Below are 12,687 nucleotides of genomic sequence, written 5' to 3'. Positions count from 1 at the left end.
GTGTGTTGTAGTTGTTAAGATACTTCTTGGTAAATGATTGATGAATACAGTCTCAGCATATGTCCCATGGGCTGACTGAAACTACGAAGAGTAAGAGGAATTTTGGAACAAGTTAATGGAGGAAAATGTGTGGAGCCTTGGTTGAAGTGATTGTAATGATTGGTAATTGGATTGGGCATGCCAAAACCAGTGCTGATGATATTAAGAGCGTCCATGGGAACTTCAGCTTCAGTACCAGGCATGGAGTTTGCTGATACTATTCAAATGGTTGTGTGTAAATAACCTATGACATAAGAATCTGGTAGTATAAAAAGTACAAAAGACTGTTGGTGAGGAATGTTCATTACACATAGTGAAAAACATGAAGGTGATCCTCCAAGAATTTTCTGTAGGTAGCATTGCTTTGTTGTAGGAGATCTTTTAGTCACATACATGAAAAAGGAAGTACAGTATGTACTAAGGCTGAAGCTAGGTATGTTGAAGGAGGAAAGTGTGAAAAGTAATTTTACTGAAACATTGGCATTACGCACAAATGAGGATTGAGGATTATTAGATGTGGAAAGCAGGAGGTGACGAACAATGTCTGGCTGAAAGCACAGAAGAAATCTGTGGGTCAAAAAATGGACCATTGAGATGCAAGTAAACATGGTGGTGGCTGAGTTAGAGATGGCAATAGAAAAAAAGAGGAGAGCCTAAAAAAAAGGCTAAAGGTGACAGGCCAATGTATAAGAGACAAAGAGAAATGTCGGAAAAATGTTGCAAGGGCGCAAGAAACCAAGAGACAGGAATTTATAAGTGATACACAAAATGAGGGGAAATAAAGAGGAGTGTTTTCAGGACTGCAAAGCAGATCATAAAAGTAAGATGGGTGTTGTAGGTGAAAAATGTTTCCCCCGATTCTTCTACTCACTCAAGCCTTTTTTATTAATCTTTATTTGTTCCAAAGAAATACAGTACAGAAGAATTGAAGTAATATGACATACGTTTCAGTTAAACAAAATTTCAATATTTAAAAAGGCTCTGTTCAATCCGAACCCATACATTACTGAAACATTTAAGGTTTGTAATCATTATCTACATTAAAATTGCTACCCTCAACTGGAATAGAGAGCAAATTTTATATAAAATGAAGTCAAAGAAACAAGAGGCAAGGGAGGCACACTGTGTTATACAGTCAATTATCAATTACAACAATAGATGTTTAGCAGAGACACAAGCAGGAGCACAGCAAAGTTAATTTAAAATAACATTAATGAAATCTTGCTGTATTCTAAAGAAGCTCTGCACAGTTCAACATATAGAAAGTATGTTTTTTCTAGTTTTAGATAATGTAACTTATCATTTTCCCCAAGAGTTATGGAGGGTGCATTAGGATTCTTCCAATTGAGAATTAGTCAACACACTAATTTAGTGTAAGAAATAATGGCCAGTTCATCACCAGATAGTCTTAGCCCATCTGGAATAATTCCAAAGGCTGCTGTAAGAGGATTTGCAATGATCGTAAATCCTACACTATCTGGTATATACAAAAATATTTTTTCCAAAAGGGCTTTAAGTATTGACCATCCCAAAACACATGCCTGAGCAAGGCTGAAGCTACCTGGCATCATTCATGCTTATGGTCCAATCCCTAATAAATTTTAAAGTTGTGTACAGTGGATGATCTTCAGCTGACTTACTGCATGTGTTGGACAAAGTGAACCACAACTGAAAAGTTGTGGCTGGATTTTAAAAAGGCAGTTCTTCGATTTAAATAGTTTTATTCAAGCCCAGACACATTTTCTCAATTGGATTGAGATCTGGACTCTGACCCAGTCACTCCAGGACATTTCTGTGTTGCTTTGGTTTTTCGTTTAGGGTTATTGTCTAACTTTAAACCAATCTTCTTCCAAGGTGCAGGTTTCTTGCAGACTACATCAGGTTTTCCTTTAGGATTTCTGTGTACTTTGCTAATTTCATTTTACCCTCTACTCTCACATCCACACAGCATCATGCTGTCACAGCCATGCTCAATGGAGGGAATTGAACGTTTTCATAATGTACACTGCTTAGCATATGGCAAACATAACAATTAGTATGATTACCAAAAAGCTCAATTTTGCTCTCTTTAGACCATGGAACCTTCTTCCAGGTGACTTCAGAGTCTCCCATGTGCCTTCTGACAAACTCTAGCTGAGTTTGTTAACAGTAGCTTTCTCTTTGCCTCTCTCATGTAAAGCTGAGACTGGTGAAGCACCTGGGCAACAGTCGTTGTTTCTCCAGTCTCATCCAGTGTAGCTTGTAAATCCTTCAGAGTTATCACAGGTTTCACGGTGGCCACCTTCACTAGTCTTCTTTTTGAATGATTACAAAGGTTTTTTTTTTTGGTGTCACACACGTGTGCATGGGAAATAAATTCAGGGCTTGTCAACTTGTAATTCCACTCCAAGCCAAGGGTTGGCGCTGTCCTGTAATGCTTTTCCTCTCCTTCTCTCTGCAGATCCAGAAACCTCTCTGGCACATGACGTCAGTTCCAGTTCTGGGCCTGTCCTTTCTGCCTTGTCAACTTCATAACCATTACCACTATTGTCTTTCTCCAGTCTGATTGGAGACTTGTATCTGTAAAAATGTTTCTTGTCTAACATGTGAATTGGTGTCTATTACAGCCGAAAGAAGTGTTACATTATATGGGATTTGCCCAAGGGTGTCCCAAACACTTTATCTGTATCTCTGTGCTGTAATTACAAGTGACAGATTTAGGGTTGTGCCATACTCTTTCTATTTATTAATGACCGATTTAACTGAACTCCTTAGGCTATTCAGTGACTTGGATATTTTTTCGTATCCATCCCCTGACTTGTGCTTTTTATTCACCTGCTCACAGAGTTGCTTGTAGTGTTCGTTTCTCTTCTTTGTGTAGGTCTGGCAACAATACAGACTCACCACAAGTTGGACATTCCAGATAAGGTGCATTTATAGTACACTTAGTTAAAACTTCTTGACTATAGAGAAATGATCTCCATTTAGCCAATTATGTTGCTTTTAAAAGTAATTGGCTGCCCCAGTGATGATTTAGTGTGTCGTATTAAATGGAGTAAATGGGGGGCAGGGTAGTAAGCAATCAATTATTTTCTGTTTTATATTAACCAATTTAAACCCCTTTGAAGAGATCTGTTTTCACACAATCTTTTTCTGTTGATCAGTTTCAAAAAAAACAAATTAAATCCACTGTGATTCAATGTTGTATAACATTAAAATATGAATACTTCAAAGGGGGTGCCTACATTTTACACTGTAATAATACTGTATCTATGATTAAATAAATCCACCACACGTAAACTTCATGGCACATTTAGTTGCAAACCTGGTCAAGCACTTCCCTTCTTTACTTTCTAGCCATAATACTTCTTTCATGTGACCTTGACCTGGTCAGGTGACCACTTGAAGAAGAAACCCACCCTCAAAACTACTGTCTATTCCACGTATCTCTCAAGAAAGAGTTAATCTGGATTTTACCTTTGTCTCAATCCAGTGCAATAGATAAGAAACAGCCAGGCCATTTCTTGGTGCATTATGAGTTGGTTTTGTGGAAATTGTAGGATTTTTCTGTTTCCAGGAAACTGTCGCACTGTGACAGCAATCTCATTTTCTTTGGAGCTCATTTTTCATAATGATTGGATTTTAGCAGTTTCTTCAGCACTTTAAGCTGCAAAAAAGTTTTTTATAATCCTTTTTATATATGCGTTCTTTGAAATAGGTTTATTTGGAACTAGGATGATAACATTGCAATGAACCTGATTTGGGCAAAAGTCACACTGCTTATGCTAGAATGAACTTAAGGCCCTAATGAAATAAGTTGTGACTGAGTCATTCTGCCAGTGATGAATTGTTCTAGGCACTATTTGCACTTCTGACCCACTAGAACACTAGGAAAGGAGCACTCACAATCCTGCACATATGAGTCACTCTGCATTGTCTCCTTTGACAATGTCACACTGACTCATCTGATTGGAAAAGCGTGGATTGTCAATTTCAATTCCTTGTTTTCTCGTTCAGAATGAAATACTTAATTATTCATCCACCATTTTGTGATCTTTCTCTCTGCTAGGCCATACTATGCTAAAACACAGTTAAGATAATGAAATGAAAAATTAAATTTGACTGTTTATTGGGATTGCTAGGGACTGAATCACTGCATTACATGTTTGTCCTGACACAATTAGCTGTCTCAAGGTTTTTTTTTGCGGGCTAAAGAGATGAGGAAACTGTGTTACATAACTAACACTAAAGCAGCCATTATCATTTTACAGCTGCTCCCCTGCTTACCAATGCATTTTCAGAAAGCCATTCTTTCCGATATCTGTGACACTAACATTTCTCCTGCTCATTTCACTTCTTCCTTTAATGTGTTGAGTTTGTCATATATTGTCTACATCTATACCTAAACGTGTTGAGTTATATTCTTGTGTAAGTCTTTGTAACTTATATTTTTGTTAAGTGCAATGTCACCTGCAAAATGGAAATATAGTATTTGCAGTATATATATGAAATAAACTTTTTTGTATTGTTGGGCAGTATGGCAGTAAAACAACTACTTGAAAACCTGAGGGACTCAGGTTTGATTTCTGGCCATGTTACTGTCTGTGTATCAACTGTTAAATATGCCCTCTTTGATTTTCTTGATATTACCTTCTTAGTTCCAAAAATGAGGATGGACAGTTAACTGGCTAAGATGTCTCTCAATTACACTTCATGAGGTGGCGTGGGCTTGCTCTTACAGTAAAAGTATCCCATCCAGAATTGATTCAGTCCTTGTGTTCAGTAAGGCCAAAATGATCTCCAGCTACACACAACCCTGAAATTGTCTTAAGAGTGCTCAAAAAAGAGTGAATGGATGGATGGGCTCAGTAAATGAAAGGAGGGGTGGGAGAATGGATCACTGATTAATGAATTGAGGCTATTGATAAGAAAATGCACAGTGACCAGAAGTTCACAATGTCTTTAAAATAAGGGACTGACCTCCAAATAAGAAGCCAAAAGAACACAAACCATCAGCCATATGCATATAGGGGATCACCTTCCGGGATTCATTTAACATATTTTTTTAGATATGCTCAGTTACTGTTACATGAGACTGCACTCATGCCACCAGAAGGCGAAATACATATTGCTATGTGTGATTAAACTTTACAGTTCTAAAATTTTCCCTTATAATGTAATTTTTTGGGCGGTTTTTGGCTCTGAAATCAGACACTTTCTATTTGTTTTGACCTTACACAGTAATGGAGGTGCAAAACTGAACATGGAAAGTGTTTTTGATCAAAGCTGAATGGTTCACTGTGTTCTCACTGTCCAAATACTTTTCATCTTCATCACAGTGTACTATGACCTAGCACCATAGGAGCGGGACTGTAAGCCAAAACAATACACAGTCCAAAGCTATCACCTTTCTACTAACCCCAAGTAAGGCATTTAAACAAGATGCAGTCATATTTTAAAAAGAAATCAATAAACACTTAAAATTAGAAAAGTTTCTATTTTTGATGGAATGCTCTTATAGTTGCTTTTTGGGTGGTGTTCTGTTTGAACGTTTATATAAAATTAAATCTGCTTTTAGACATTAGTACTCTGACAGTTTTATGATTTATTGGATAAATAGTAAAGTCTTGTCAGTTGCAATGTTTAGAAATTAAAGTGCATTTATTAGGTATGCTGGTTTGATATTTACATACCTTGGCAACTACAAATGGCAAACAAGAACATTTTTACGCTGATCCCCGTGTGCACCTTCTGTGAGCAGTCTAATTAAATGAACATTGCTTCACTTTGACTTGAACCTTCCCTATTCCTTTTTTTTCTTTTATATTCCATAGAAAGCCTACGCCTAGTCTGGGTATATTTTTGAGTGGATATGATGCCTTATCCTGGCAGTCACAGGCATCATTATTTTGATGGGGTTAATTGCTGGGCACACTGACTCACATGCACCCATTTGTATTTATTAATATAATAGTAATCAAAGTTTTAACAATTTATATGCATTGTCATATTCCTGGCACCATTAAACCTTCTTGCTTCATTAATACTTTTGATATTACATAACAAATGCATTATGCTTCACTTTTCCTTCCATTTGTGTGTACAGCATGTACCTGTGCCTGTTGCATATATATGAATTTTGCAATACAAATATAATTAAATGGCTTCTCCAAATAAAAAATTTGACACTCACACTGACCATTTAGACTTCTGAGTACCATCTTAAATGATACAAGGTTATGTAGGTAAGAGCTAGAGGTTTTAAACTATAAAATATCCTACATGTTTATCCCATCTTTAAACTTAAGTGCATGACTTCAAATAAACAATTTACTTAGTCATTTCTACACTCAATTTCTAAATGGTAAGTTCAATTATATTTTCTAATTTTTTGTGATTGTTATTGGGTAAAGCTTTACAGCAACATGCTGCCACAACAAAATGATTACATGATATTTATTTTCTGAACTTGCTTTTTCAATTGGAGGGTGTCTGGAGGCCATAGCTTATCCCATAGCTTAACTGGGATCAAGACCGAAATCTTCCCTAGAATAGATTCCACTCCATTTTAGGGCATTAATATGTCTTCTATCATGTGTAGTACCACTTTGTAGACACCAGTTAACCTACCCTTCTCATCTTTGAGGTATGACAAAATGTGTTTTTAGAAAGTTTAGAAAGGTCACTTTAACTAACTGACTAACACTTGTCTTCGTGATGTGGGTAGAAAAACGGTGCAACCTAAGAAAAACCCGCCTAAACAGAAGATGCTGGGTCTGTGTTGCAGCAGCAGTGCTAACCATTGTCTTGCAGAAATTGATATATCACTAAACACTTTGCACTTAAAATTAAACTCACACTTTGCAGCATCTGACACAATAAATATAATGTGTGTATTGTTTGATTCATTTTTATATTGCACTATATTTCCAGGGTGCAAATTTCAAATTCAGGAGACTGGATTTTTGAGGCAGTAGCACTAACTACAGAGCTACAATGATTCTCACTACATGACCCAATCATGTCTAACTATTCACAATTCAGTTAATAAAAGCTAAACTACTTGCAGATTCTCATAATGAAACCTGAGTATATTTTTAAATACTACCTTTGTCTCTTCCCTTCCACAGGCACAAGCCATTTCTATTAGTTTTCACTCTTGGCCTGTTAATTAGTAATTTATGTCTGGGGAAACCAATTTTGCACCGGGCAAATTAAAATCACCAGCATATAACAACTTTTATTACTAAACAAACATGCTTTTAATTAGTTCAGCCTCAGTCCTCGATTAGCCTGTTGATTGCATATCCACATCAGTCAGGTGGTTTCAGACGCTCTTTCAGCAAGCAGGCAAGCGCCATCTGGCAATAAACCCCGATGTTCTAAGAAATGTGCAGTATGGACGTAAAGTAAATGAAGCTTGTCACATTTTTGCAAAAGGTCAATTTAATTTGCACCTCCATCTTACTAAATCCTAATGTTCCACACTATTAACATGAGACAAGAGGCATAGGTAACTTTTTCCCTCTTGATTTCAAGGAAATTTCTTTCTCACAGATGCATTTCTATCTTTCATTTCTGTTGTGCCAGAAAAGTGCCATGAGTAGCTGCAGGATGACGACAGTGTCCCTTTGGTATTTTATCCAAATAAATACTTTATTCACTGGCATCAGTTACAGAGTGAGTATCTGCTTCATTCTTGACAATTTCCTTAATCAGGGAACATGGGGAACTCATCAAGGATGAAACAAACATTTATTGCAGAAAACAAACAAATAAAGTCACGCACACTCACATCTGGGCAAGCAAGAAACTCAAATCAGTTTGACCTAACGGTCAGAGAAGTACAGGATGACCACGTGAACTTCTCAAGAAGATGGTATGGACGAAGAGCTGGACTTGGCTGTTCAGTCTCTGTTAGGGCAGCAAAACTATTCAACGCCTATCCATATGCGCCTATATCTCAGTAGGTGTAAAGCTATGTACCCACCAAACATTCCATATTTAGATTAGTTTCACCAGTGTATTATTTTAATGAAATTACAGTAAATGTAATTGGCAAATGAAGGATTTTTTAGCAAGTGTAAATGCCACATGGGCTGGACAGGCATCCTGGCCAGGAGAGGGAATGGTTCCTTACCCAGAGAGGAGACTCCTATTAGGCAGATAAGCATCCCAGCCGGGGAGGAAGAAGGAATCAAACCCGGAAGGAAGGACCAAAAGGGATGGACGGACATGCCACTGGGAAAGAAAGACATTGCTAGAGGCTTTTTATTCCCCCAGAACGCTAGATGGCAACAGCCCCGGAAGTCGGTGCCCAGTAGGAAACCAGCAAGGCATACTGGGAGATGTAGTCCAGCAGAGCAGACTTTAAGGAGTCACTGGGGGCCACGAGAGGGTGCTACATGGAGACAAGATCCCTGTTATAATGGACTTCCATGTGACCCGGAAGTGCTTCTATCGAGCAATCGCCCTGGCCCTGGAAGTACTCCCGAATCTGTAATAAAAGGAACCGCACTCTCTTATCCAGGCGAGTCAGAGCTGGGAGTTAGAGAGGCAACACTTGACTGGAGGAGAGCAGTGCGGTAGTGAGAATTATTGTGAGGAGAGAAAACCTGTGTTTTGTGCTTATTGTAACATGTTTGAGGTGATTTGGTTAATAAACTGACCTCTATTTGAACCCAGGACTGTATTTGTATGTTTGTTTTGGAGTTTGGGCCGTTGACACCCCAGTTTCCATCACACAAGTTACTGAACCTTCAAGGCTAGTTGACTCTTAAGCATGGCCCTGTTAAGCAGACTCCAAGAAAGGTACTTATTTAACTTCCATAATGAAGCGCTTAAAATGCAGAATTCTTTAATTAAATGAATACATCTTTATTGCATTGTTGTCGCAGGTCCTCAGCAAAACCAGAAATAGACCCCATATTGTTGAACAAGCGATTAAGGACTTGCACCCGACTCATCCTCTCCATTCTCAGTAACACTGTCTCTTGCTTGAGTAATAATATACTTTTCTTTTTACAGAGAGTTGTTTCCACAGGATGTTTTCTTTCAAACTCACTTGTGATCATCTACCAATGGCAGTGCAACCTACGGTATTCACCAGTTGTGTCTGAAGTTATCTTCCAAAACAGTTGAAACCAGTCGTACAAAGCACTTTACTTAGCAACAAAAGCCATTGAATGATATTAGATTAGATAAACATTATCAATCCCAAGGGAAAATTTAGATGCATAAGGGCAGCAGAAACATTAAAAAAACAAAGATACAGACTGACAAGGCAAATAATATGATTATTATTATGATAAATAATTAATAAATAAGTAATAATAATGATAATAATAATAATAATAATAATAATAATAATAATTAATAATAAGTAAATAATAGAGGAGAATTGTGCAGAAATTGTAAAATGAACTTAAACATTACCAGTATTTAGTATGGGGCATCAGGAGGAAGCACTGAATTGCCTGATGGGAGCAGGCAGAAAAGATCTGCAGAGGTGCTTCTTAGTACACCATGGTGGAATGAGCCTGTGGCTAACGCACCTGCTGGGAGGAATGGATGATATCCAATTTTTCCACCATCCTCCTTTCCTCAACTGCTTTCAGTGTGTCCATGCTTTGCCCTGTGATGGAACAGTCTTTCCTGAAATGTTTATTCAGGCATATTGCATCTTTTGAGATCAAGTTGCTTCCCCAGGAAACTGTAGCACTGAACACCACACAGGCTACTGTGGACTGGAAGAACATTTGGAGTAAAATGCTGTATACATCAAATGACCTGAGTCTCCTTAGCAAATACAGTCTGCTCTCTCCCTTCTTGTGCAGTGCCACTGAGTTGTCAGACCAGTCCAGTTTGTTGTTTATATGAACCATCAGGTACTCGTAGCTCTGCACCACTTCCACGTCCTCTCCCGAATGGTGACAGGTCTCATAGGCTCCTTGGCACTCGGGAGGTCCACCACTAACTCTTTAGTCTTGCTGATGTTGTGTACCAAAAGACCATGATGGATGAGACATCTGAAAATTTCTGCTGTTATTGTACTGAAAGTCTGTTACGTAGAAGGCAAATTAGAAAGGGAAATGGGACAGTTCCCAGAGGAGCTCAGGTGTTACACACTACCATTTCTGACTGTCCCTGAGCCTCACAAACCGTTGTCTGTTGGTCAGGTAATTCAGAATCCAGGAGATTGAGGGAGCGTTGAGATAAAAAACCTTGAGCTTTTTCCACAGCTGATGAGGCAGAATGGTGCTAAAGGCACTGGAAAAATAAAGAACATTATTCTGATTGTGGTGCCAGCTTTATTCAGGTAGGAGTAGGCTTTGTGGAGCATGTAGATCAAAGTATCCTCCACACCTATCTGTGTCTGATAGGCAAACTGAAGAGGATCAAGATGTTCTGAAACCAAGGCTTGCAGCTCTTTCAGTACCAGCCTCTCAAAAGTCTTCATAATGTATGAAGTAAGAGCAATTGGTCTGAAGTCCTTGGAAATCACTGGAATATTCCTTCTTATGGTTATATCTGGACTTTCTGTAATTCAGATTATGCAATGGACTAATCAGTGCTGCCAAGGATAAAAAAATGTCTGAAAATAGATGAATGGACATCAAGCTTCCAGACTATCCAATAAGCTTTTCTGCTGTATATTTAGAATGTTTCCTGAATTTCATTGACAATATAGTGAGTCACCATTGTAGCACACTTTAAGTCACACTGACCTGTCTGTTCACATATTACAACATGTATCATGCCTTTAAAGAGAACACATTTTGATCTCTCTCTCTCTCTCTCTTTAAGCCCCACCTCTTCTGAGCAGCAGTGAGTGGAAGCACAGAGCAGCGGCGTCTCCCACACGCACGTAGCTCTTCACAAACACCTGAGTAAGTTCTACTGGAGTAAATCCAACATCCGACAAGGAGAAGTAACCAGCAGTGAGAAATCGTGGGTAGTGGAAACATAAAGTCAACGGTCTTTTAGTGATTCAGCTGAACACAGAAAGTGCCGAAAGCACCAAAGTTACTGTAGAAACAGAGAAGATGAATTCAGTGCTAAACGTAAGTTCCATCTGTTCTCTGTGTGTAAAGGGCATGTTTATATGTTGTATGTCCTGCAGGATGCACAGTTCACGTTTTCCAGCCAAAAATGTAGACAGCTTCATCTGCCAAAAGTGTTTAGTTAATTTAGAATTGGTTGGGAAAATGTGTGAATTAGAGGACTGCATTAGGAACCTGATAGCAATTAGTCAAACAGAAAATTGGATCGACTCGGTTTGTTTAGACAATTTGGTTACTTCTGATTTGGCTTCAGTCCCTCCAGGTCCCACTGTAGTCAGGGCGCAGCTGTAATCATCACCACCAGTTCAGCCACAGGGCTAGTGGGTAACACTAGGGGGTCTAAGAAGTTAAAATTTAGTCCCTCAGCACCCAGGTCACCAATTAGGACCCAGAACAGATTCTCAGCACTCTGCAGTGCGCCTGTGGATCCTGAGAACAACAAAGTGGTTATAACTGGCGATTCCATAGTACAGAATATTAGAATTCCAAATTATGTTAAACCAGCAGTTAATGTTAAATGCCTCCTGGGGGCAAAGGTTGCTGACGCAGAGGCCCAATCGGATTGTATTGCTGAAAATGAAGTATCTACCATATTGCTGCATATCGGCACTAATGATGTTTATTTACAGCAATCTGAGGTATTAATTTAATTGTATCTGGCCTCTTATCAAGATTATATAGAGGCGATTTGTGATTTATAGCAGATTGCGTTCACTTCACTGATGGCTGGAATCCTGGTGTGCAAATAAAAACATAGCCTTTGTGAACAATTGGGATGATTTTTGGGAAAGGCCTGGACTATTCAAAAGAGACAGTCTTCATCCTAACTGGAAGATATCTTTTGTATAACTTCAAAATATGGCAACAAAACTTCCTGGCTGACTGATTAGAACACCATTCAGGCCACTGTTATGTGATCTTAAATCACAGGCCTTTGGTTATCCCACCTGTTACTTTCCTGAAGCTGTTACCCATAATCCCTTTTGTGGGGTATCCCATAAATTTAGTCATGATGCAGACCTGAAATTACTTGATAACCCAAAAATAAGATGTATAATTAGACTAAGAGATAAAACCAGACCCTCCATCAGGGGCACCTGTAATAGAGACTTCAAATTAAAATAAAAGATATGAGGGATGTTCAAAAAGTTTCTGCACTTTGTTTAACTTTATTTATTAAGAATTTCAAAAACAAATTACATCATCTTTCTACATAGTCACTTTCATTTGCAATGCAATTTTCCCAGCATCATGCCAACTTTTTAATGCCAAATTACTACTCCTCCTGCCTTCGCCGTTTCCAACGAAAAAATAAAAGTGTGGAAACTTTTTGAACGTCCCTCATATATCACTAGTTCAGAAAGAAGTATGCAGTTTTAAATGCTGGTTATTGAACATTCACTCTCTTGGAAGTAAAGCTATTTTGGTAAATAATGTTATATTAAGTACAACATTTGATCTGTGTTTTCACTGAAACCTAGCTTAGTAAATCTGACACTGTTCCCCTAGCTGAGGCATCATCAGATGGACACACATTCCTTCATAAATCTAGAGATTCTGGTCGAGGAGGAGGCCTTGGAATTGCTTCTCAAAATTTAGGTGACTT

This window comes from Erpetoichthys calabaricus, chromosome 3 (assembly GCF_900747795.2).
Source record: "Erpetoichthys calabaricus chromosome 3, fErpCal1.3, whole genome shotgun sequence".
Taxonomy (NCBI): domain Eukaryota; kingdom Metazoa; phylum Chordata; class Cladistia; order Polypteriformes; family Polypteridae; genus Erpetoichthys; species Erpetoichthys calabaricus.
The sequence above is the reverse complement of the archived record's forward strand: the minus strand, read 5'-3'. Positions refer to the sequence as shown.